The sequence below is a fragment of the Delphinus delphis genome, chromosome 11 (genome assembly GCF_949987515.2).
Source record: "Delphinus delphis chromosome 11, mDelDel1.2, whole genome shotgun sequence".
In the NCBI taxonomy this organism is placed as follows: domain Eukaryota; kingdom Metazoa; phylum Chordata; class Mammalia; order Artiodactyla; family Delphinidae; genus Delphinus; species Delphinus delphis.
In genome coordinates this window covers 46,271,186-46,299,097 of record NC_082693.1, presented here as the reverse complement: position 1 = coordinate 46,299,097, position 27,912 = coordinate 46,271,186, and the positions used below count along the sequence as shown (strand labels likewise).

Genomic DNA, 27,912 nt, shown 5'->3' with positions numbered 1-27,912 from the left:
AAATGAGTAGATCTCTGCATCTGTCCACCAGAATCTTAAAGTTCATATGGAGGCCTGACCAGGATTCAGTCACATATTCAGTCCAGATGGTCTCAACAACACCTTACTTTCGCACGACTGTATCCTTGAAACCACCTCCTGGTGTGGGAATGGTAGGTGGAACATACCTTCCAAGGACAGGGGAGTAAGTTGAGGAGTCTCTGATTGCCCAGGTCCAGCTCTTGGGTCAACCAGTGGTCATGTCCTCTCGAAGGCCTCCTCCAACACCAATTCCCTTGATCAAATCAAGGTGACGGTTCAGCTTCTCCACAGAGGTCCTGAGGGGGCAGTCAGGTTCCATCTAGCTCTTATTTCAATGGGTGCTTCCAACAGTGTGTCTTCTGCTCAAACTGGTGAGATTGGAGTTGAAAATACTAGCATGGATCTCTCTAGCCACACTTGTTTTATCTGTGTATTTTCTTATTACTAAGCACAGTGCTGAGAATAGAGTAAGTGCTTAATACATGTTTGCAGAACATAATTGAGTCTAAGATTTGAAGACAACTTGAGAGATGTGCATTCCCACTGTTCACACAATTCGGGAATCCAGTGTACACCATCCCTGGTGAGTTTTCATCCACCATCTATTAATACTTCAAGGAACAGGGCTATCATTTCTTGTCCAAGTAATTCACTGTATTTTTATCATGATGGGGGAAATTTCATCCTTCAAAGTTATAAAATGCCTCCTCCAATTTTCACTCACTACTCCCAGTATTGACTATATAAAGCAACACAGAACACAACCATTTCTGCATGACAACCTGTCACACATTTCAAGACAGCTATCCAGTCTACCCCAAATTTCTCTTTTCTGGGCTAGACATACCCTATTACCTTCAGCTATTCCCTTATGACACAGGTTCCTGTAAGTTGAGAATGGAATTTCTCAGGACTTAAGATCTCCAGACAGATCTGAAAAGTAGGACACACTATAAAGTAGTAGATGAAGAAGTTCCTGAAGTCTGGCTTGCCCCAGAACATCTCCTCACATCTGAAATTCTGACCATTAGACATTCCTTCTCTAGGGGAACTACTCCCTGGATATCTGTTAAAATAAAAATACTCAGTGGAATCAAAACACACTTTCCATCATTATTCAGTAGTTCCTTTGCTTGGATTCCTTTATCACATAGCAAAGCATCCCCTTGAAAGGGAAAACACAGAACTCTGTTTGAATAGGAAACTGTTTGATATTTGATAAGAGAACAGGAGAAGCCACACAAGCTGGTGTGTCTCTATTGTTATACAGTTAGTTTGATTCCAACTTTGTGGGGGGTTTTGGTGGGGTTTTTTTAAATTTATTTTTTCATGGAAAGGCATTTTATTTTAAATATAGCAGTGTGTTTTAATCAATCATGCTGTAACGAACATTCTTTCAGATAGACGTGTATATCTCTGGTTCCATAAAATACATTACTACAAACTGAATTTACTGGAACAAAATGCATAAAGGTTAAATTTTAAACTTTTTAATAAATGAGTAATACATGAAATGATTCTCCTTGAGAAGAAGGAGGTGGGGGGAGAGAGAAGGCAAGAAGGAAAGGAAGAGAGGCAGGGAGGTTCTAGTCTGATGAAGCTGAAATCCTCTTGGCCACATACCTTCCCAATCCAAGGCACATCCCCTAAAACAGCCACTGTTACCAGTTTGCTGTAAATCCTTCCAAACTTTTTTTTTCTCTACATTTGCATACAAACATGAAATCACGGAGAATATATATACATTTTAAACAAATATTACATGTTATTTATTCTTAAATGTACTCCTCTCATCTGCTATATCATACATGTAATTGCATGTCTACACTACTCTACAATTCCTTTATGTTTAGACACTCCTCTGCTGATAAAACCAAAGGAGTTTCTCAGTCTTTCAAACAATGGTTCAGAGAATATCTTTGCAGAGGCTTCTTTGTGCTCATTTCTCTGATGTCTACTGAGAAGCATATTGGTGGCTCAAAAGGTTATGTGCATTTTATTTATTTATTTTTTTCTTGAGCGTTATGTTTTATTCGGGGGGAATTTTTAGGACTTCAAGCCCGGGAGGGAGCACCTCAAGTAACCCTGAGAGAACTTCTATAAGGAGGCCAGGAGGGGAGCCACATTGCTCTCTCAGCTGTGCTGTGTGTTAGTGCCTATTTCCCCATACACTGGTCCAAGCGTGCTTTTAAAAGCTTGCCCATCTGGTGGTTACGAAGTAGCACCTAATTTTTGTTTTGTATTTTTCTTGATTATTAATGAAGTAAAACATTTCTCTTCACATTTATTATCTATCTGTACTTTCTTTTTTATACATTGACTGTTAAATACTTGCCCATTTTTCTGTTAGTTGGTCTTTTTCTTATTGAAATTTGGAAGTTTTAAAAATGTGAAATATAGATACCAATCTTTTGTTATATGTGGTAATTTCCCAGTGTTTCATTTGTTTTTTAAACTTTGTTTAGGGTCTATTTTTCAAGTTGATTTTCAGTTTGCTAATGCAAGCTTTCCCTACTTCAAGGTAGGGAAAATTACTCCATATTGTTTTCTTGCAAGTTTTTAATACACTTGACTTTTATTCTTTAACTGTGGGAAGTAGAAACACATATTTTTTCAAAATATACAGTTGTCCCACAACTTTTTCCCATTAATTTGAAAGGCCACATTTATCATTTCAAATTATGACTTACCCATAGTCCATTTCTGGGATTTTATTGTATCCCACTAATTCATTTGTCTAACCCCACACTGTTTAAATTACCATTAACTCTTTTTATATGTTATCTTGCCTATAGATAGGGCAAGTGTCTCTTTTGTTTTCTTCTTTAAAAAATGCCTATTCTTGGATATTTTCTCTTTCATATCAGATTTAGTTTGTTAATTTGCATGAAAAATAATTTTGAAATTATAATATAAATAGTATTTAGTTACTAATTTGGGGAGAATTCACAATTTTTTCATGATTTAGTCTTCTTATCCGTGATCTTTATGTCTCTATGTTTATTTAGCTCTACTTCCCTAAGCCTTGGTAAAATTTACTTTAATTAACTGATTTAATTGTATTCATTTATTTTCCATTTTAATACCTGATAGTACCATTAATACCTAGTAGGCTATTTACTACTACTACCCCATTACTACTCCTTTTCAAAAATTTTCTACCTCCTTTTGCTTATTTTATTAAATAACATTTAGCATACTCTTACCTAGTTCTAAAGTAAAAACCATACTTTGTCTTCCTCATTATGAAAAGGCACATCTATTTCAAGCAGAGGTGAAAAAAAGGGACACATTGAGGGGAGTACATTCCAGCAAAAAGGAAAAGCTTCTGCAGAAACAGAAAAATAGGAAGTCACACGGTATGTTTGATGATTAAACTGTGATGTTAGGAGCACATGTTGAGGGGTGGCAGGTAGTGACAGGAGGTAAATTGAGAAATGGAAGAGGGGATCAGCTCATGGAGAGCTCATGTGTTCCAGGATTATGGTACAGGATTTGACTCTACCGTATTTACCTAACTGTGTGATGCACAAATTTAAACCTAGAGTTCCATCACTAGCATCTAATTACTAATTACTATATATATATATATATATATATATATATATATATATACATAATAGAAGTATAGTTGATTTTACAGTGCTGTGCCAATCTCTGCTGTACAGCAAAGTGACTCAGTTTTACACATATAGACATTCTTTTTTTTTTTTTTTTTTTTGTGGTACACGGTCCTCTCACTGTTGTGGCCTCTCCTGTTGCGGAGCATAGGCTCCGGACGCGCAGGCTCAGTGGCCATGGCTCACGGGCCCAGCCGCTCCGCGGCATGTGGGACCTTCCCAGACCGGGGCACGAACCCGTGTCCCCTGCATCGGCAGGCGGACTCTCAACCACTGCGCCACCAAGGAAACCCTAGACATTCTTTTTTGTAATATTCTTTTCCATTATGGTTTATCCCAGGAGATTGGATTCCTGTGCTATACTGTAGGGCCTTGAGCAAACAGAAGCTCAGAATTTAGGTAACTTTACAAGGTCAAGTGCTGGCAAGTGGTGAAGCTGGGCTTGGAACCTAGGTGTGTCTTATAAGAAAGGCCTAGAAGCAACTATTTACCTGTGACTACCAGTGTCGTGTCAAAGGGACCCAGGGGCCAACTTGAGGCAGTTCCACTGGCCAGAGATGGGGTGACCTGAGCACCAATTAGCACAACTCAGTGGACTTGAAACAATATCAAATATATGTGAATCCATGAGATCATAAAGACACTTAATAAAAACTTGGTTTTATGCCTTTAAAAATAAATAAATAAATAAATAAATAAATAAATAAATAAATAAATAAAATGTAATAGTTTGTATCCACCAACTCCAAATTCGCAGTCCATCCCTCTCCCTGCCCCTTCCCCTTGGCAACCACAACTCTATGTCTGTGAGTCTATTTCTGTTTTGCAGACAGGTTCATTTGTATCATATTTTAGAGTCTACATATAAGTGATATCATATGGTATTTGTCTTTTTCTGACTTCACTTAGTATGATAATCTCTAGTTGCATCCATGTTGCTGCAAATGGCATTATTTTGTTCCTTTTTATGGCTGAGTAGTATTCCATTGTATATATGTACCACATCTTCTTTATCCATTCCTCTGTCGATGGACATTTAGGTGGTTTCCATGTCTTGGCTACTTGTGAATAGTGCTGCTATGAACACAGGGGTGCATGCATCTTTTTGAATTATAGCTTTGTCCAGGTATACGCCCAGGAGTGCTGGATCATATGGCAGCTCTATTTTTAGTTTTCTGAGGAGCCTTCATACTGTTTTCCAGAGTGGCTGCACCAATTTACATTCCCACCAACAGTGTAGGAGGGTTCCCTTTCTCCGCACCCTCTCCAGCATTTGTTATTTGTAGACTTTTTAGTGATGGTCATTCTGACCGGTGTGAGGTGGAACCTCATTACAATTTTGTCAAATCACCATATATTTTAGTTGTGATTTCAGATATAGAGACTCCTAGCACAGCTGTGGGATGCATGCTCGTGGCCAGGCAAGTCATGTTCTAGGTGAAGAAATCTATCTTAGGAAGGGTGTGTAAAATCAGCCAATAAGCACCATCAGAGAATAAAGAGTGAGTCGAGTCAGGTGGATAGACTTTTCCCTTCTTTGTGGAAATTAGAGAAATAAATGCCCTATAGATTAGCAAATTTAAACAGAGCAGCAAAAGCAAATCAGTTTTTTAAATGGGGGAGGGTGAAGAATAGGAAGACTGGGGAACAGGGCAGAGGTTTCTGAGAACGAAGGGTGAGTCAGAAATGCTAAATGTTCCCAGGTAGCCCCTTGCTCTTCCTCTTTCCTTTACCCCTCCTTTAGGTAATTTCTTCCTCCTGTGTCTAGCCTTCCTCTTCTCTGGCCTCCCGTCGCTATTTGCCCTGTCACTGTTCAAGCAAAGAATCTTTATTTACTTCCCTCCTCTAAGAAAACATTCCTGGCCCGTTATTATGGGGCTGTATCCTCTGCTGGAAGGTAAGAAGTGGTCCTCTATTCATGAGAGGAAGAGATCCTACTATAGAACAATTCAGTTCTCTGCTGCTCTGGAGCTCTACTGGAGCTCTCCCAGATCAAATGCCCACTTTCAAGGACTCCAAAAGACAATTTTGGTCAGGGAGGCTTTTAGCATTTCTGGAATCAAAATGAGCCACTCAGCAGAATGGGCCTGTTAGAAATTTCTGAGCAGAAACATTGTCAAGAGAAAAAAAAAAAAAAAGCTGAAACCTAAGACACTGTCTTCCCTAATGCAGGACATCTGGTTACCTTATCCTAAGGTAGTCCGTGCATCCGAAAAATATAAAATGCAACCCACTGATGGCCAAGTTAACTCTGCCACGTGAAGCTTAAGCCTGGAATTTCCTGTATTTGTATTTCAATTATAATTCATTTTCTGGATTGATTCTCCTCATTCTTCCTGAAAAGAGGTTAGGGAGAGGGTTGTCGGGGAGGAGAGAGGGAGAACAGAAAGGAGAGAGAGAGAGGAAAAGAGGGAAGGAGACGGGAGAAAAAGAGAAAGTGTTCAAAAGATTTGTGAAGCTGACATTTAAATGATCATTCCCTCCCACACAGGAGGAAAAAAAAGTCCTTAGCCTGAGAAAGAGAGATTTTAAGCAGACATTTAAGGAATCCCAGCATTCAAAAGAGGTGTGAGGCTTATATGTGTTTTGATTATAGCAAACATCATAAAACACTTAAATGAATACGCTCATAAATAAGACTATTAAGTCACCATCCATCAAGTTTATCTGCAGAGTCTTTTCCCGTCAAATGTCAGAAGAGTAGTTTTAGGGGCTCTTTACTTACACACACATTTTTGCATCAAAATTCCACAATTCTTAGGGATCCAATTTTGAAAACAGTAGTAAAAAACCTTAGCAAAAAGGGATGACATCTCAGTCCTAATCTACTTTTGTGCAGAAGGTTGTTCTTAATGTTCCAAAGTAGACAGGCATGTCTGTGAAATTGCTGGGTTTGCCTGACTGAACCTAGGAAGCAGGCATTTCTCTGTGTGTTTATGACTCTGTGGTCCTGAGTTTGCCACCTGGTCTTCCTCTTTCTTCATTCACATCCTGGGTATAATCAGTGCTGTTGCCAGAGCTTGCTCATCTCAGCTCCTGAGAGCTGACTGCGCACCTCTCTCCTCAGTTCCACGTACAGGAACCCTGAGAGTCTGCGATTGGCCACGGTGGGAATCCTGACACCATGGACATGGTAGAACATTACAAAAATCACAGCTTTTCTCCAGAGAGCCAGCTGTTAAACATTTACCGCAAAACAAAGTATAAAGTGCAGTATCCATATTGTCAGTGTGCTGACAGGCTTTAGGGACATTGTTCAAAAGTGTGTGATTTTTCTATGTCGATTGTAAATATTCTGACTCTGTTTACCAAAGCAGTCTACATGTTTATTTGAACAGGGTTCGTTATAAACCATTATAGAAAATCATTAATAAAGAGCTTGATTCCCTGTTACTTGGAAAAACAATGAACTTTCAGGTCGGGATTGATCCCAGGCTAGAAGTTAATTGAAGTGACGGGTGCTTATTCATGACACATCAGGCCCATCCCAAAGCTCCATTTGCCTCTCAGTATAATTCACTGAAGGTGTCATGAAGGTCCCTCAAAAGTAATCTCATCTTGGACGTTAAAGGGTTAGTCAGAGCTGGCAAAAATTCCAGGAAGGAGCTAGGACATTTGCAGTATAGTTCGGAGTCTGGGTAATTTGCTCCTCCCTCTTTGGTCAGCAAGGATGACAGAATGAGCCAGACCACACTGATGTGAACCACCTTTGTGCGAAGCTAAATGACACTCCTTTTCTGATCCGGGCCAATCTGTCAAGAGGGCCTCCCAGAAGGAATTGTGTACTTGCAAAACCACAACCCCTGAACTTGAGTCTGTTTCTATTAGAGAATTCTTTCCCAGACATTATGTCACTCTATTTTTCTTTTAATGTTGTTTATGAACAGGTCTGCAACTAGAGTACAGGAAATGTGTTGATTATACTTATCACAATGAAACTGTTTTTCCAAACACTTTACAGTTTTCACGCCAGTAAAATAACTTGGAACATCTTGAGTAGATAGACAGTTTATTCATTAAATTGTATATGTATTCATTTATGATGTAATTTTCTATTTCAAATATTCAGATCTCATAACAAAGCTATTCTCTCCTTGGGGATTGAAGCAGTGGTTTTATCTGGTTAAGAAATACAAAAACAAAAATGTATCCATTTTTCAAAGAAATGATTAAGCACTGTGAGACATTGACAAGTTTTTTTCCAAGCTGCAAAAATGTATACCCAAGCGTTTCCTGAATTTTCAAAGGAATATCAGCACAATATACTTACAGTGTATTAGCAATACAGAATCAATGGCTTTATAGCTATGAAGGATGAAGTCCCCCCCCAAAATCAAAGAGCTACAGAAATTAGAAACTAGAGTCTTAAAAATCACGTCTGATTCTCTAATAGAACAGAAGAAGAAGCCAAATGGTGAGATTAAATGATTTGTTGGGGGTCATACATGTGGTAAGGTAGCTGCAGCCTTGGCACTAAACCAGGCATTCTGATTTCCAAGAGCATCCTCCGTGGTACCACAGTCTTTCCAAAATTTGCAGTCAGCGTTCCAACAGAACATTTGCAATGTGACAGTTGTGCCTCCACTTCTCTAGTTTTTTTGACGTCTTCATTTTTAAACTACATACTGTAATGAAGCACCTTTACTAGGCATATGTTGAAATAAAGTATTAACTCTTCTGAGTTAACCATGTTACATCCCATTTTGCCAAGCGTAGGCATTGTATTTCTGGACATATGTTCTAAGTCCAGTATAAGTCAATCCATGTCAGGAATGATTATAATTCACAGTTAGAGAAATTAAGGCAAAATAGGTTACTTAACATATCCAAACCACAGAGTCATAGTTAGAGTCAGGTCACTGCTTTCTTTCAAATTAGATTGCTTTCTAATTAACTACACATCAATTTAATTTTTTGTAACACAGAGGAAAACCACAAGAGCAACCCAGTGGCTTCAATTACCCAGAGCAAACACTCACTTACAGATGCCTCTTCTGGGCTGTAATGTTGGGAAAAGTCCTCAGTGTAATGGAGATATTCTAAATTCAGCCCCCATGTAGGAGAACCCTAGTACTCTCTACAGCGGAGGTTGCTATTTGGAAAGTTGATTGTTTCTATTCTTTGAGCTCTACCCAAATCTCATATTCGTCTTGTATGTGTGACTTTTTATTTGTTCACTTATTAGTTTTCAACTTTTAGAGTTGAAAGAGGTCTTGAAGATCTTGTATAATACAGGGATTCCTTCAGCATTGCAAACAATCATCTAGCTTTTGCTTAAATGTCTCCACTGGGAGGGAACACATGGATTCCACTGTCAGAAATCTTATAAAAGCCCTATTGCAATGCAACAAGAAGGGCTGTATCACATCTGTGGTATACTTCCCCCAAATTCGTAACATTGGTCTAATCATAAAAAAAAAAATCAGATAAACCCAAAATGAAGGGACATTCTAAAAAACACCTGACCACCAGTTTTTCTTTCTCTGTTTTTTGTTTGTTTGGGTTTTTTTTTTTTTTTTATTCTTCCATTCAGTGAAAGTTTATTGAGTTCCGACCATGAGCCGGTCACTCTTTTGGGTGTTTGGATATAACAATGAGAGAAATCCCTGCTTTTATGAAACTTGCATTCTAGTAGAGGGAGGGAGATAATAAACCAAACAAGTAAGTAAGTTGTATAGTTCATTCGAAAGTTTTACACATGGAGAAAAGTAAAGCAGAGAAGGGAAAACGAAACAGTTTATAATTTAAAAAGAGTTGACCCCTAGTTTTTAAAAGTGTCAAAGTCACAAAAGACAAGGAAAGCCCGAGAATCTGTCACACAGTGGAGGAGCAATGATGACTAAAGGCAATGTGGTATCGTGGACTGGACCGTGGAACAAAATAAGACATTAGTGGAAAAACTGGGGAAACCAAAACGTCAATTTCCTAGTTTTGATAACTATACCACGGTTCCATAAAATGTTTATGTTGGGTATTACATTACATAAGCTGCTGACATTAGAGGAAGCTGGGTGAAGGGTGTATAGGGAGTCTCTGTACTCGCTTTGCAAATCTTCTCTAAGGATAAAATTATTTTAGAACAAAGTTAAGTAAAAAATAGCCTACAAAGATATTATTTCTATTTAACGGTGAAGAAAGAGTTTGATTAAGATGTGAGAGTTAAAGAGCAAATCTTTAACTTGAGCCTGTTCATTACCTTTCTGTGTGCCTTCATCAACCTTTCGTTGAGAGGGTCCATAAGAATGAGTGCTCAGTCTTATTTTGAACTCAGCCTCTGCCACTCACAAACCTAGACAAACGTCCTCAGCTATAAAAGGTCAGGGTTATGGGCACAGCTTTCACGCTCAGTAACTGTTAGCCTCCTACTGAATACCCACTGAAGGCACAGAAACCAACTCAGCTCATCTCCAAGCAACCACTTCAACAGGAGTCCTCAAACCTAGCTGAGCAACAAAATCAGTTGGAGAACTTTTGGAAAATATAAATTCCCAGGCCCCAAGGCATGTTTATAAATCTCCTCAGGTGGTTCAAATGTGCAGCCAAATGGGAGCCACTGCTCTTTAGTGCCTAGAGGCTCACCGAGGGGGAGCTCTTTATGCAGTGTTCCTTGAAAGTCAAGAATTTAAAGCTTCGCCTCTGAATGAAGCACCAATAGATCCTTCATAATAGGTAACATTATACACAGTTCTACCTTCCCTGTGGGAGCATTGGAAAAGGGGCATTTGTACGTTATTTAAGGCGAGGTATAACTGCAAGAACTTAATCTCCTAGCCAGCCCTAAATGCAATTACATATTTACGTGTTCTCGTTGTAATCATATTGTATTTAATCCTCTTGCTTTCATTTGTCAGTTTACTAGAGCCAGGAACATGCCCTTTCGTTTAGCTTGCGTTTGCTCATTCAATTACTCAGCTGTCATTTTTCAGAAAATAGTCATGACAAGTTTGGGCCAGGTGGGTAAACCTACCCTGGGACAGAGGACAGTAAGAAAACACTGAACAAAGACAAAGAATAAAGAGGGGACATTGAATAATGATTTACATTTTCACCTAGGGGTCAAGCTTATTGGTTAATGAAGACAATATATAATTAAAATATCCCCAAATATAAGTGTGTGTGTGTACATGTTCATGTGTGTGTATGTATATATACACACATACACACACGTGTACGTGTGTATATGCAAATGTATACATGTATATAAAAACATAAAGCCAAGTACATGGTTTTCTTTTGGAGTCCAGGGTAGGATAGATAGATAGCATGATTAAAAAAAAAAAAATTTAAGAGAAACTACCAGGGGCAAGAAGAGAACAGCGTGGTGAGTAAATAAGATTGAGATTTGGAGATAGGATTGATTAGGCCAGGATTAAAGACAGAAGTGAAGCACTGAACAAGAAAATAGTGAAGAGCAGGCGGGTTACCAAAGGAAGCTACCGCATTTCAGCTACTGAATCACGGGACCACCGCTTGAGATCAACTCACTTCACTGGTTCTGGCTTCTGCTCTGGGAATAAAGATGTTTGCAGAAGACTCATCCTGCTTTTATTTCATAATGATCTTGAAATTCTCATATTCATGCTGAATATTATTTTAGAACAGAATTTGATTTTTATATTTGTCTTACAAAGAATTGTGATTAAAAACAACTAAGCATTTGTACATGCTTTGCAATCTTTGGCCCCATTTCTCTTCTTGCTGTGTCCCCCTTAAAAAGCTGTTCTGAAAACACAGCTTATTCAAAATCAATGGGCAATCCGCAGGTGGATTAGCTCCAGGGGTCACATACAGAGATAAGGCCATGGCTTATTAATGAGCAAAGGTCAGGCTTGAGTTAAGAGAATGGCTTCCCCATTGCTTAGCCCCCTGCCTTCTCTCATCACGTCATAAAAGCTTCTAAAATGTAGGCACTCCCATTAATTAACTCTTAAAGAAGATTTGGAGTTTACTTGTAGACGTGGGGTTTTTTTCAAAATTGACTTGTACTCATCATAATTTGGAAAAGTGTGACCTTAAAATGTCTTCAGAGCAATAGTTCTACTTCTAGAAATCTATCCCAAGAAAAGGATCAGAAATGCTAAGATCTATGGAAAAATAACTTCATCATTGCATTGTTTATAATATGAAAAATCTACAAACAATCCAAATGCCTCACTTAAAGGGAACAATTACATATAATAAGATAGTCATATAATGATGTCTTAGGTGACTAAATTATGTTTATGAAGAATTATTAACATAGGAAATCCTTATGATTATAAGTCTGTAGAAAAAGCAAAATGTTACATTATTTCTAAAGAATGATTTAAATTAAATATAAATGAGCATGTTTATGAAGCAGCAGAGGGTGATAGTTAAATGTTCAGACTCCGGGGTTAGACTGTTTGAATCTGTATTCAAACGCCCCACCACTTTACTCTGTGTGCTCTTAGGCAAGTTGCTTAACCTCTCTGTATTTCAGTCCCCTGTACGCTGGACACTAACCTACCTATCCCATAATATCTTTGTGAGGATCAAATGAAGAAAATTATATAAAGCACGTAGAATGTTTATAAAGCGCTACTCTGTGTACTTTATATAAATTTCCTCATGTAATAAACGCAAAATAAACTACGAAGTTATCGGTTCATAATCCTCAGTAAATGTTACCTGTTGTTATAATTATTGTTGCTTTTAATATTATTATTATTTTATTATTATTAATAACTTTCTTTAATCAAGGAGAAAAGAGGACCCAAATTGTTATAGTGGTTATCTCTACACTGTAGGTTTAATATGGGACTGTTAGTTTCTATTTATATTTTTCTGCTTTTTATAAATTTAGGAAGAGATTCATGCAAGGCTTTTAAAATCCAAGAAAAATGAAATCACCTAGTGTAGACATGAACAAAATACTGCTATGACAATTTTCAAACCTTGAAATGCTGAAGCGTATGCACTATAGTGATTACCGCTTCAAATAAGGAACACATGTCACACACTGTGCTTCTAACACTCTAGTGTCACTTCCAAGTTACTGACTTCAGCTTCTTAGACTAAGAAGGGTTTCCCCAACTGCTGAGCTATAATTTAAGCCTGTTCCTGCCCACAAAATTGTTAAAGTTAGACCAACCTACTCCTAATTGATGCACTTTATTTATGTCTTGTCTTTGAAGGAATACCCTTAAATGTAACATAGTCACCAGTGGGGATTGCTTTGTTTTGTTTAGCTGTGCTCCGGCTCTACCATCAAAAATATCATTCAAATGAAAGACAGAAATCCATGGAAGACAAAAGAACTTCCAATTCTGAAATAAGATGGCATCAACCCAAACTAAATAAGTAGGATTATTGCCACAGAAGAGCTGAAAAACTACCATGGGATTTAGATACCAATAATGACACATCTTAATTTGTTTTACATGCTGTCACCCTCCAGAGTGTAAATAAGATTTGATAAGACCTATAAGCTTTCCAAATCTCTGATTTATTTGTCCCTTCAGTCCAACCACCTAACACTGTCTGAAGAGCTCAGATTTCCACTCTGGGAATCCCACGTCATGTTTAATTCAATTGACACATGCAGAACCTCCTCTTCTCAGAAAAGCTTAAAGGTTGAATTTCAAAAGAATCTTTTCATATGTTTTACATTTAAATCTATAAAACCAGAAACAACCAAATTCAGGGGCCAATAACATACCAGTTCTAAGACAGGTTTGCTTGTTTCCGTTTTTATTTTTTATTACTCATGTACTACTCAGGACATGGTACATCATACCATGCAAATGTGAAAGCTGAAGAAGTCCTTCAAACCAATTCTCTTGGCAAAGGGGATAATTACAAAATAAGCCAATTACAGCAGTTGAGGCCAAAGGAAACACCGTTTTATTTATGTGACAGCCCAATTCTGTCACGTATGTAAGTAGCAGAACTCTCAAACAGACCCAGATTAGATCATCTGCAGGAATAAGAGGATGAGCCTACTCTTTGAGGGCAAATACAATAAAGTATGAATGTACTTTTAAAGAAAAAGAAGTGAAAGTGGGAAAAAGCATCCCCGTGTTTAATAATGGAAAGTTCTACCTGTATGCCACAGGATGAAGCATCAGAATTCAAGGCAGGAAGCCTCACCTGCAGCTCCTGTTCTGTCACCACAAGTTACTAAGTTACTTCATCCCTTCAGATCTTCGTTTTTTTCCTTCATTCTGGAAATGACGGTTTGACGCAATATATGCAAAATATGTAATGTATGCTTAATTTTTTCTCATTTTCTGCCTCGTGAATTAAAACAAAAAAGCAGCTCGATAGGGGCTTCCCTGGTGGCGCAGTGGTTGAGAGTCCGCCTGCCGATGCAGGGGACACGGGTTCGGGCCCCGGTCCGGGAAGATCCCACATGCCGCGGAGCGGCTGGGCCCGTGAGCCATGGCCGCTGAGCCTGCGCGTCCGGAGCCTGTGCTCCGCAACGGGAGAGGCCACAGCAGTGAGAGGCCCGCGTATCACAAAAAAAAAAAAAAAAAAAAAAAAAAAAAAAAAGCAGCTCGATGAATTTTTACCAAATTTGGAGTGCTCTGACTTAACATATAAGCTCCATGGACTATTTATGTTGGGGGTCTAATGGCATCTCAAAAGTAAGAGTCTCCACTGCCAAAGGATGGAGAGGAAATAAATTGTGATTTCAAAGTCAAAAGGGCAGATGATCCACATTTCAGGAGTTGATTAATAATGGAGCTGCTCTTACTTGGGTAACCCCAATAGCTAGCTCAAGGCTGAAGAGTGGTCGGGACTTATTAATTTGAAGATTGCTAATTAGTTTTCTGGAACAATGACAGTCTAGTTGTAACATAGATTTAGGTTGGCATGGAGAGAGAGGGCAAGAATTATTGCTTCAGGGCTTCCCTGGTGGCGCAGTGGTTGAGAGTCCGCCTGCCGATGCAGGGGACGCGGGTTCGTGCCCCAGTCCGGGAGGATCCCACACGCCGCGGAGTGGCTGGGCCCGTGAGCCATGGCCACTGAGCCTGCGCGTCCGGAGCCTGTGCTCCGCAACGGGAGAGGCCACAACAGTGAGAGGCCTGCGTACCGCAAAAAAACTCCACAAAAAACACAAACAACAACAACAACAACAACAAAAAAGAATTATTGCTTTAATGTGTGTTTGCAAAGCACTTCATGGTGGGCTTCTCAGAGCAGTAGGTATCCCTATTCTTTCCATGGCAACTCTACTTCCAGTTGACCCCCTGAGACCTTCTCTAGGACTTACTTTATCCATCATCTCCATATTGAAGTATTTTCAACCATTCTTTCCTCTCTGGTTCATTTTCTACATTCTAAAAACATGCGGTGCATCTTTTCCTGAGTCTAAAAGACTCGGCACCTTATATGTACCAACATTCTTGAGAGGGTGGGCTGTCTTCGCTGTTGTCATTCCGTCCTCCACATTCACTACTCAACCCAGTGCAACAGCACTTTGGATCCTATACCCTGACCAAAGTACCAATGACCCTCCCACAGCCAAGTCAGTGGCTCCCTCTCATATTTTGTCCTGATCGTCTCTGCAGCATTGGATGCTGTCTGACCTATTCTTTCTGGGATACAACACCCACTGCCAGGGTTTTCAACCACCATCTCCACACTGGCCCTGACCTTACTCATGAGCTCCAATCAGATCTCCCTGCTGACTGGCTGTTTCTTCTCAGATATACCATAGACATTTGAGACTCAAAATCTAGATCCATGAATTTTCACTAAATCTGCTAATCCTCTTCATTCCATTAATCAGTTGGTGACACCACCATTCATTCAGTCATTCAAACCTGGAGTTACCTGGAAGTTACCCTCATTTCCTTTCTTAATCACCTCTTTAACTCAGATTTACACCTAAATACTTTTTACTTTCAGTGCCTGAGTCCATTCCTAATGCCCTCAGTAACTCACAGAAGACACGTAGTACCAGCCTCTGAAACAGACTCCACGCCCACAGTCTCAGCTGCTCCGTTACTCCCATCTGAGTTTCTCAAGGTTCTTTCTTTGGCTCTGTTCTCTCTCTGGGATCTTTTCCTGGACAATTTCATACACTCTCAGAATTGCAGTCATTATGCATCGGTAGCTCCCCCATGATGTTGTTTTTTTTGTTTGTTTGTTTTGTTTTTTTGCGGTACGCGGCCCTCTCACTGTTGTGGCCTCTCCCGTTGCGGAGCACAGGCTCCGGACACGCAGGCTCAGCAGCCGTGGCTCACAGGCCCAGCCACTCCGCGGCATGTGGGATCTTCCCGGACCGGGGCACGAACCCGTGTCCCCTGCATCGGCAGGCAGACTCTCAACCACTGCACCACCAGGGAAGCCCCAGCTCCCCTATGATAATCGCTACTCCTAACCTCTGTTCCAAACACTGGTATAAAATTACCAGTTGTCTGGTGGATAGTCAGCATATAATAAACTTAACAAAAACTTAACAAATTTTCTTCCCCCCACATCTCCTCCTCTTTCTTCTGCATTCGGTATTCGGGTTAATTGCAACACTCTACAATGTCTAAACTGAACTCAATTATCTTCCTCTCAACCTGCTCCTCTTATCTTGAAGAGTGCATTCCACTCTTCAGAAAAGCTAGGAATCATCATCCTCAGCTCCTTCTGCTTCATCATCGGCCACAGCCACAGGTCAAGAAACCCCATGGATCCCAAGCCCTGAATGTCTCTTTCAAATACATTCTTACTTTCCTGTTTTGGTTTCCTATTTATTCATTCTTTTCTATTATGACAATAATTTATATTATTTAAGACTCATAATTAGAGAAAAAAATAGTAAGTAATTAGCATTTAGTATATTTCTGGGTTTTTTAAGAGTGTCTTTTAAAATACAGCCATAATAATAATGTATGTGCAACTTATATTCTGCCTATGCCATTAATATTCTCATCATTTTTCTTTGTGATACTATATAGACTTTAAGTTATCTTAAATGGCTGCAATAATTAACCTAGTGCACTTTGCCACATTGATTTCAGAGCCTCCCCCAAACGAACTCTTTGGGGACATCTTTATTCTTATATCCTTGCTGACCCTCCATAGGCACTTGGAAATTTGACAGATGTTCATAAGCAAGTGTCTAGTAAACAGATGGAACTTTCAAAGAATGCTTTCTTCAGCTTACCTAAATTATAACAGGCAATACTTATTCGCGGGGTTTTCTTTTTTGCATTTGTTTCAATGATCTATTGCTTTTTTATTGAAACATAATTGATTTACAATATTGTGTTAGTTTCAGGTGTACAGCAAAGTGATTCAGTTATATATATCTTTTTCAGATTATTTTCCATTATAGGTTATTACAAGATACTGAATATAGTTTCCTGTGTTATACAGTAAATCCTTGTTGCTTATGTATTTTATGTATAGTAGTTTGTATCTGCTAACCTCAGATTCCTAACTTATCCATCCCTCTCTTTCCCCTTTGGTAGCCATAAGTTTGTTTTCCATGTCTATGAGTCTGTTTCTGTTTTGCACATACAGATTCATTTGTATTATTTTTTAGATTCCACATATAAGTGATAACATATTTGTCTTTCTCTGACTTACTTCACTTGGTATGATAATCTCTAGGTCCATCCATGTTGCTGCAAATGGCAATGTTTCATTGTTTTTATAGCTGAGTAATATTCCTCAGTAACATTCCTCTGTGTGTGTGTGTGTGTGTGTGTATACATCTCAAACCAGTCATCTGTTGATGGGCATTTGGGTTATTTCTATGTCTTGACTATTGTAAATAGTGCTGCTATGAACATTGGAGTGCACATATCTTTTCGAATTAGAGCTTTCTTCTTTTCCAGATGTATACCCAGAAATGGGATTGCTGGATCATACGGTAGTTCTATTTTTAGTTTTTTAAGAAACTCCATACTGTTTGCCATAGTGACTGTATCAATTTACATTCTTACCAACAGTGTACAAAGGTTCCCTTTTCTCCACACCCTCTCTAGCATTTATTATTTGTAGACTTTTTATGATAGATAACAACCAATATATCTTATCAGATCTTTCATATTTATCATTGGTCACGCAGAAGGCATAGGTATTATTACTAGATCCTCAAATCAAACACTTAATCCTGGTCTCACAGTAGAATCTCCTACAGTGGGAGTCACTTAGTCTTACCTTACTTCAGAACCACAGTAAGGGGTTTAAAATATGGGCTCTGGAATCAGAGACCTAAGTTCAAAACCTAGTTCATTTATTTATTTAGCTTGTGACTTTGATCCAATTTATTTAGCTTTCCTTGGCCTCAGCTTCCTCCTTCTAACATGGTGATAACAACAGTAATTACTACGCAGTGTTGTCAGCAGGATCGAGAATCAAGAGATGGCATAAGGTATGTGAAGTTCTTAGTCAAGTGTCTAGTGTATCACAAGCACTGAAGGGTACTGGCCATTATAATCATTTCTCAATCTTGTGGAATAAAGTTTACACTCTGCCATGTGTTCTTATTGCTGTGGAGTTAATAAGACTGAGCCTAGCCCTCGTTTTTCACTTTATTTACTAACACACTCTTGGGTTTTCCTGCCAGTCATATACCTCCATCCTTCATCATTGAGAGACAGCCAACGGCCTGAGCAAACAGAGATTCCAATTCAGTCCGTGGCTTATCGTATCTTGTGTCACCCATCAGAGAGCGCTGTGGGCACTGTAACCAGTGGCTTCACTTTGATGATGATGCATACACTACCAAACTGACATCGAGATTGGCTCCTGTCTACACAACTCTCCAGAAGCAAAACATTCGTTCAGATCATTTATTTTTTTAACAAGTTACAAGAATTTACTTTGGATTTTAACAGACTGAAAAATGTTTTTAATTGCTATGATTGAATGTATCCATGCTTTTAATCTATGTAAACGGTGCTTTGGTCACTACTTATTTGTCCTAGTTAGTTGTAAAGGAAGTTGTGAAATACTATTACTAAATTTTTCTAATGAATGAGTTCCTGGTCAAGAATATCTCTGATATTCCCTGTGTATTTATTTGATCTTTTCTTTTTTCATTATTTACTTAAATTGACATATTAAAACCTACGTAAGAAGAACAAGTGAATGAAAACAAATTATAGTTAGAAGTGACAAACCTACTTCTCCCCCCGACCCACCTCCCCAGTTGCAAAGACCAGCTACATCTTTAGGAAAATCTAACTTTTACTCTTATGTAAAATATACCAAAACCACTTCCAAATAAGGCACTGTTTTGGTGATTAGTAACTTACTATTAAAATATCACAAATATGACAATTAACAGACTACCTGCTTGATCAACCTGAGAAAATTACTAGAAAGAGTTTTCAGGTTTTCATAAAGAAGCCAAGTTTCCATTTTCTTTCTCTTTATTTTCTTTAAAGTATCTCTGAAGTTAATTTCTTATAGTAGCTGTATATGGCCCCAAGCGTTAAACAGTCTAATTCAAAAGTCAAGTAAGATTGAAATAGTATCTCCATAAAATATAATTAATAATTGAAAGGCGATATTTCACATTTCACCTTGAAGGTTGTGTGTTTTTCTCCCAAGGCAATGCATATTTTTAAAATCCTAAAGTAATCCGCTTTCATGTAGTTAAGATATGACTTTATTGCTCTTACTATTAAATGAGAAAAAAAAAGTTTTGAGCCATTAAAGGTTGAATGTACCCAATAAAAAAAACAGCAGGAAATTCAACTATTATCAGTGGAATTTGAGTTGTATAGGCAGTTAATGTAAATCATTCACTCCAAACAGTGACCGTTGTCCTTCCTGCAAGGGCTCTCACCTTCCTTCCTTTTACCCACTCTACTTTTTTTTATTATAACTGAGTTTCCCACAGAAATGAGAAGCTCAGAACTCAGAATTTCAATGCACGTAAGCCCAGCTTTTACCCATTTCTCTCTTGCAGATGGCTAGGAGTGAGACGGGTATGTTCAACTTTTTTCTCTAAGGATACACTCCAAAGCACAGAAGTGTGAGATACTTTTGTGAAATCACAGCTACACTTATTCTGTGAATTTGCCCTTTCCAAAGTCATTGAGAGAAAAGTAACTGTATCAAAGTATGAGTTAAAATAAATCCAGTTGTATCATCCCACGTTTTTTCAAAGTGTTGGAGGAAAAGAGCAACACCAGCAAAGCAGCAAAGCCAGGCAGCTGATGGTTCCACTTGTAAAAACATTATTATTGATATAAACAGGTCAAGATAATGTTAGGAAAAAAAACTTACCAGATACTTCTTTAAAAGACACAATGTCTCCTATGTTTTATATCATTATATTTCTGTTGTCTGTCATTTACCAAGTTTTTCTCATGTGCTATGCAATGTAGTAAGCACATGAAAACACTACGTCAAGTCCCACAAAAATTATCTGAAATAGATATCATTACACCCATTTTACAGATTGGAAACTGAGTTGTAAAAACATTAAAAACGTTGCCAAAGATCACTCAGGGTTTGAACTCACACTCTTCACCACCACGGGTAAGTTGATCACATTTCTTCCTACCTTTTCCTGTTCAAAGTAGCTACTATTTATATGGTGCCAACTGTTCGGTCATTATTCATTAAATAATATTACTATGAGTTATTCTTTCATCACTACGTCAAAATAAATGCTGTTCAACTTTTCTTGGGAATTTTTACAATAAATATTTGTTTTGTTTTTCCTGTTTTGTGTTTGTTCCAGTAAACATTTCATGTAGGCTCTTCTGGGGCAAAATTACTTGGTTAGATCACTCAAAAGTTCTTCATTAATTTTTTTCCTCATTTTCTTAACATCTTCAACAAGCGCTCAGAAAATATAAATGATGTAAACAACATCAACAACAAAAAAAGTTTGCTAGCCTTACCTATGCTTCCCAAGCTTCCCACCTCTACCCAAGATCTTTACATCTGTATCTTAAAAGTTTCTTGAATTTACTTCTTTCTCTCAAATTACATGACCAAGGCTCCTTATGCATGGAGTACTCTAACAATCTCTTAACTCGTCTGCCTAATACTTCTTTACATCCCTCTGGTTAGTACTGAATACCTGTACCAGAGTAATTGTTCTAAAACATTAGTTAACTTGATACAACTCAACAACAGAAAAACAAACAACCTGATTAAAAAATGGGCAGTGGAGCTGAATAGATATTTTTCCAAAGATAACACAGAGACCAACAGGCACATGAAAAGATGTCCAACATCACTAATTAGTAGGGAAATGCAAATCAAAACCACAATAAGATACCACCTACACCTGTTAGAATGGCTATTATCAAAAAGGCAAGAAATAATGTGTTGGCCAGGATGTGGGAATATAAATTAGTGCAGCCACTATGGAAAATAGTACAGAGATTGCTCAAAAAATTAAGAATAGAACTACCATATTATCCAGCTATCCCACTTCTGGGTATTTATCCAAAGAATACAAAAACACTAATACCAAAAGATATATTCATTCCTCTGTTCATTGAGGCATTTATTCACAACAGAAAGATATGGAAACAACCTAAGTGCCAGTTCATGGATGAATGGATAAAGAAGAGGTGGAATATAAACACAATGGAATACTACTCAGCCATGAAAAAGATGGAATTCTGACACTTTTGACAACATGGATGGACCTTGAGGTTATCATGCTAAGTGAAATAAGTCAGATGGAGAAAGACAAATATTGTATGATTTCACTCATATGTGGAATATAAAAAAAAAACAAAGTAAATGAACAAACCAAACAAAAACAAACATGTAGATACAAAGAACAGAGTAGTGGTTACCAGTGGGGAAGAGGCGGAGGGGAAGGTGAAATGGGTCAAAAAGGATCAACTTTATGATAATGTATGGAAACTAAATTTGGGGGGATAAGCACACTGTAGAGTATATAGAAGTAGAAATACAATGTTGTATACATGAAACTTATATAACATTATAAAGCAATGTTACCTCAATAAAAAATAAATTAAAAAATCTAATTGCCTTGATCACACACTGTCATTGAATTGATATATTATCAGAAAATATCACATAGATAAAGGAACATAAAATATATATTTAGTATTTAAAGAATAAAATGAAAGATACCCCCAAGGATCTACCAACTGCATTAAGGAGGAGAACAGCACCGGTACCTTAGAAACCCTTGTGTGACCTTCCCAGATTACATTCTGTCCCGCCTGCAAGAAGGGAACATAGTCCTGCATTCTATATTAATCATTCTATGGCTTCTCAATTTAGTTTTGCCACCTAGCATGACATTCTAAAAATATGTATATTTTTAGTGTTGCCTCTTTTACTCCTCAGTGACCTTTTTTCTCAGCACTATGTTTTTGACATGCATCCCTGTTACCGCCTTTAGCCATGGTTCATCCATATTCTCTGTTATATAGTATTTCTTTCTATGAATATTTAAAACTTCATCTCCGTGTTATTGGTGATACACATTTGAGATGATTCTAGCATTTTGCTGTCATGAACATCCTGTTATGAACATTTTTGCACAGGCCACTGGTGTACACGTGCTGGAGTTCCTCTACAGTAATGTATGTAGGAGTGGACTGTGCATGATTCTTCTGGTAGATAATTACAAAAGGTTTATACAAATTTACACTCCCATGTGATTTCTCTTTCCTTTACATCAAGGATCAGCAATCTACAGCCCATAAGGCAAAGCAAGCCTGCTGGGTTTTGGGGGTTTTTTTTATTTGTAAATAAAGTTTATTGGAAACAGCCACCAATTGGTTACATATTGTCTACAATTGCTTTTGTGATACAATGGCAAAGTTGAGTCCTTACAAGAGAACTCCTTGCCTGCAAAGTCTGAAATATTTACCTTCCACCCTTTGCAGAAAAAGTTTGCCAACTCGTATTCTATATCCTTGTAAATACTTGGTATTTTCTGACTTTTAAAATCTTTGCCAATTTGATGCATATGAAATACCTCATTGTGATGAGGTATCACCTCACACTGGTTAGAATGGGCATCATCAGAAAATCTACAAACAACAAATGCTGGAGGGGGTGTGGAGAAAAGGGAACCCTCTTGCACTGTTGGTGGGAATGTCAATTGATACAGCCACTATGGAGAACAGTATGGTAAAATAGAATTACCATATGACCCAGCAATCCCACTACTGGGCATATACCCAGAGAAAACCATAATTCAAAAAGGCACATGCACTCAGTGTTCATTGCAGCACTATTTACAATAGCAAGGTCATGGAAGCAACCTAAATGCCCATCGACAGACGAATGGATAAAGAAGATGTGGTACATATATACAATGGAATATTACTCAGCCATAAAAAGGAACGAAATTGGGTCATTTGTTGAGAAGTGGATGGATCTAGAGACTGTCATACAGAGTGAAATAAGTCAGAAAGAGAAAAACAAATATCGTATATTAACGCATTTTTGTGGAAACGAGAAAAGTGGTACAGATGAACTGGTTTGCAGGGCAGAAATTGAGACACAGATGTAGAGAACAAACGTATGGACGCCAAGCAGGAAAAGCCGCGGGGCAGTGGGGATGGTGGTGTGCTGAATTGGGTGATTGGGATTGACATGTATACACTGATGTGTATAAAACTGATGACTAATAAGAACCTGCTGTATAAAAAAAATAAATTAAATTAAATTTTTAAAATTTAAAAAAATTACCAACAAAATACTAGCAAACTGAAAAAAAAAAAAGAAATACCTCATTATGGTTTAACATGTAAATATACCAAATTGAATTTGATTTAATTACTAATGATGTTTATCATCTTTTCATATGCTTATGAGCTTTTCCTGTTTCCTCATCTGTGAAATGTTTATTCATCTCTTTTGCCAACTTTTCTATTAGTTTTTGTTGAGTTTTCCTTTTGCCTTTTTGAGCCATAGGAGTTCTTTATACATACTAGTTAGTAATAATTTTTTAGTGACATATATTGGAAATATTTTGTCCCAGCCCTTGGCTTATCTTTTACTCTCTTTAATTTATGGTTATCTTTTGCTAGAAAGAAGTACTTAATTTAAAGTAACGTTAAATATCTTAAGAGACACTTCCATACCCAAACACCAGAATATAAAGATACTCTGTTATATTGTCTTCTCAAAGTATTTGTTTTAAATATTGCATTTCATTTAATCCACCTGGAATTAAAATTTTTGTGTGTGAGATGAGCTAGCACTCCAATTTTATTTTTTCCACAGGGATTATCACTGTTCCCAGCATCATTTATTACATTGTTCTTCCTTTTCCTATTGATTTACAATGCCTGTTCTTCTAAAATTCAAATTCCAAATAGAAAGGGATCTGTCCAGTTTCTTTATTTGTTCCTATTGGTCTAACTGTCTTTTTCTATGACAACACACACTGTCCCAACATCTGGCTGAGCAAGTAACACCACATTGATCATCTCTGCTCTTCCATATACATTTCAGAATTACTTTATTCAAGTCCATGAAAACCAAGTTAGAATTACTTTAAATTTTTAGGTAAAATTTGAGAGAATTCACTTTTTCATAATGTAAGGCCTGAGAACATAGTATATATGTATCTGTTTAGGTCTTATTAATATCATACAACAAAATGTTATAATTTTCTCCACAAAAGGCATGCATATTTTGACAGGTTTTTTTGGTGGCGGTGATTAGCAATTGTTGTTGATTTGGGGGATACCAGAAAAAACGTATTTTTCTGTTTTATTTTAATTACATTTCATGATTGTTGTAGGTACATGGATATAGAATTGAGTTCGTGTTTTTATTTCAGTATCAAATAAACTTGCAAAACTCTCTCATTGATTTCATATTGGTTAGAAGCAATGACAGTAGGCCTCTTTGGCTTGTTCTGGGTTATAAAAAGAATGCTTCTTACACTTCACGTTGAGTATGACACTTACTGTACACTTTTGTGTAAGACCTTTTTCAGGTTAAGAAAGTTCAATTTTATTCCAAGCTTGCTAAGGCATTTTATCATGAATGAATGCTGAATTCTGTCAAACTTGTTTTTAACTGGTTTTATTAATATAATTACTTTTTCTCCTTTAATCTGTTAATATAGTAAATTATATTAAATAATTTCTACTATTAAACCAACATTGTATTATTGGATAAACAATCTAGCTCATTAATTTTGAGCCTACTTCTGATGAAAGTATTTAAGGAGATAAAACTCATTCCAAAGTTTACTTTAGTTTCTACCAAAAGTTTTACTATATAATATTTTTGTTACCATTTACTTCTACTTATAATTTTAATTAGGTTTTTTTAAATCTATGAGTTCTTTGAAATTGTGTTTTTAAGTGTTTTATGTGTTTTAAGAGTTTGAAACTTAGATTCAAACTTGTTATCAATTTCTAAGTTCACTGGATTGTGTTTAAGAAATATAAGCTATATGATACCGATCTTTTGACGTTTGTTGAGAGTACTTTTATGCTTTAGAATGTAGTCAGTTTTCATAAGGTTCCTGGTATGCTTGAAAAAAAATTTTTTTTCAGTTATAGAGTACAATGTTCTCTGATAATGTTAAATAGATCAAACTTGTTAATCATACTTTTCAAATCTTCTATTTCCTTGCTGATGTTTTTGTTTGCTTGATCTATAAGTTACTGAGAGATGTATTATAAGATCCCCTAGTACAATCTGAGACTACATTATTAGGTGCATATAAAAGAGAACTATTATATCTTAGGATTGACTTAAAGTCTTCATCCCTAGGAATGCCTCTTGACTTAAAGTTTACTTTTTATGATAATAAAATAACCATACCAACTTTGTTTTGTTTACCACTGAACGATAAACTTTTTCTGTCCTTTGATTTTAAAATTTTATCCAAAAGTTTTAAGTATATATCCTATGAGAAGAATATAGCTGGAATTTTTTTGTTTTAAAATTCAACCTGGGGCTTCCCTGGTGGCGCAGTGGTTGGGAATCCACCTGCCAGTGTGGGAGATGTGGGTTCAAGCCCTGGTCCAGGAAGATCCCACATGCCACAGAGCAACTAAGCCTGTGCACCACAACTACTGAGCCTGCGCTCTAGAGCCCGTGAGCCACAACTACTGAGCCCATGTGCCACAACTACTGAAGCCTGCATGCCTAGAGCCCATAGAGCCTGTGCTCTGCAACAAGAGAAGCCACTGCAATAAGAAGCCACACACCGCAACAAACAGTAGCCCCCGCTCTCAGCAACTACAGGAAGCCTGCGCACAGCAACAGATACCCGACGCAGCCAAAAATAAATAAATTTATTTTAAAAAAATTCAATCTGACTTTTTTTTTGATTTTTAAAAAAAATTTTTCTTGGAGTATAGTTGATTTACAATGTTGTGTTAGTTTCAGATGTACAGCAAAGTGAATCAGTTATACATATACATATATCCACTCTTTTTTAGATTCTTTCCCCATATAGGTTATTACAGAGTATTGAGTAGAGTTGCCTGTGCTACACAGTCGGTCCTTGTTAGTTATCTATTTCATATATAGAAGTGTGTATATGTCAAGCCAAATCTCCCTATTTATCCCTCTCCCCCTTTTTCCCCCCAGTAACTGTAAGTTTGTTTTCTACATCTGTGACTCTATTTCTGCTTTGTAAATAAGTTCATTTGTACCATTTTTTTTAGATTCTACATAAAAGCGATAGCTTATGATATTTGTCTTTCTCTGCCTGACTTACTTCACTCACTATGACAATCTGTAGGTTCATCCATGTTGCTGCAGATGGCATTATTTTGTTCTATTTTATGGCTGAGTAATATTCCATTGTATATATGTACCACATCGTCTTTATCTACTCCTCTGTTGATGGACATTTAGGTTGCTTCCATGTCTTGGCTATTGTAAATAGTGCTGCTATGAACATTGGGATGCATGTATCTTTTCAAATTGCTTTTCTCCAGATATATGCCCAGTAGTGGGATTGCTGGATCTTATGGTAGTTTTATATTTAGTTTTCTAAGGAACCTCCATACTGTTCTCCATAATGGTTATACCGGTTTACATTCCCACCAACAGTGTGGGAGGAGTCCCTTTTCTCCACACCCTCTCCAGCATTTATTGTTTGTAGATTTTTTGATGATGGCCATTCTGACCGGTGTGAGGTGATACCTCATTGTAGTTTTGATTTGCATTTCTCTAATGATTAATGATGTTGAGCAGCTTTTCATGTGCTTCTTGGCCATCTGTATGTCTTCTTTGGAGAATGACATTTGTTTTTTAACTGGAGAGTTTAGTTTACTTATATTGATAGTGATTACTAATACATCTGGATTATTTCTATATTCTTCCTATATGCTTTTCACTTTTTGTCCCTTTCCTGTTTCTTTTTTTAATCAAGGAAATGGGAATTATTGAAACTTTAAAAATATGAAAGGGAATTTTAAAAAGTTTTACATAGGCAAGATGTACTCATTGCAGAAAATAAGAAAACACAGATAAGGAACAAGAATTTCTAAAATGCAACCAAACATTCCATATTCATCACCTTCATGTATATCTGTCGATACTTTTATTATTTTCCATATGTTCACTTAGATTGGTTATAATGAGATTTGTACACATATATAGTGTTGAAGTTTTTGAGGAGGAAAATTATACTATTAAATAATATTTAAGGACATCTCCTTAACAGTATAGGATAGACTGGATGAAAGAGATTAGCATCATAAAATGCAAAACAAAGAGGCTATTGTAGTTTTCTAAGCATAAGATAAAAGCATGGTTAAAGTGCATTTGAGCACTCAGCACCTACTTATCCTTGATAAATGTCACTAAAAGCCAAAAAAGTCACACTAAGTTTTAAAGAAAATCTTCATATCCCACCGTTATTAATGTAAGACATTAAGTCATAATTCAAGCATAATTTAAAGTCACTGAACCTTAGTTCTTTAATGATATCATAAATCTCAGCTGTGTGAAACAGAAATCAGCCCACTTTTGCAACATCTTGACAAGTGATTGGAAGATGAATTAATCAAACGTCTGTTCATCTACATGTCGTCAAATTACATTGGGGAGACAGTTTCACTCAATCAACCAATTGTTTAAATGTTGCAGAAATATAGCGTTCGTTTTAAAATCAGAACTGGCAGCATTTCTTTTGAAAGTTGCCAAGTCTGGGGCTATTAAAGGTTGTCCCGTCCCAAGAACTTTCCACTTGTAGCTGTCAAAGATCTTTTTTCTTAATTAAGCCAAAATAGTTGGATGTCTGAGCTACTTCCTGATTGCAAATTAAGCGTCTTTGGAAACCATTCTATGTCTTTCAGGCCTAGAGGCCAATCCATGGTGCTCTTAAGATTTATGTACTCTCTGGCCGGGAAAGCAGGAG

The 27,912-nt window shown here is 37.3% G+C and overlaps 1 long non-coding RNA gene across 1 annotated transcript in view; it reads right to left on the bottom strand.

The window, feature by feature from the left end:
- Nucleotides 1-27,912, bottom strand: part of LOC132433839 (uncharacterized) — a 52,521-nt gene that overhangs the window by 4,618 nt on the left and 19,991 nt on the right. The gene's annotated exons all lie outside the window — the stretch shown is intronic.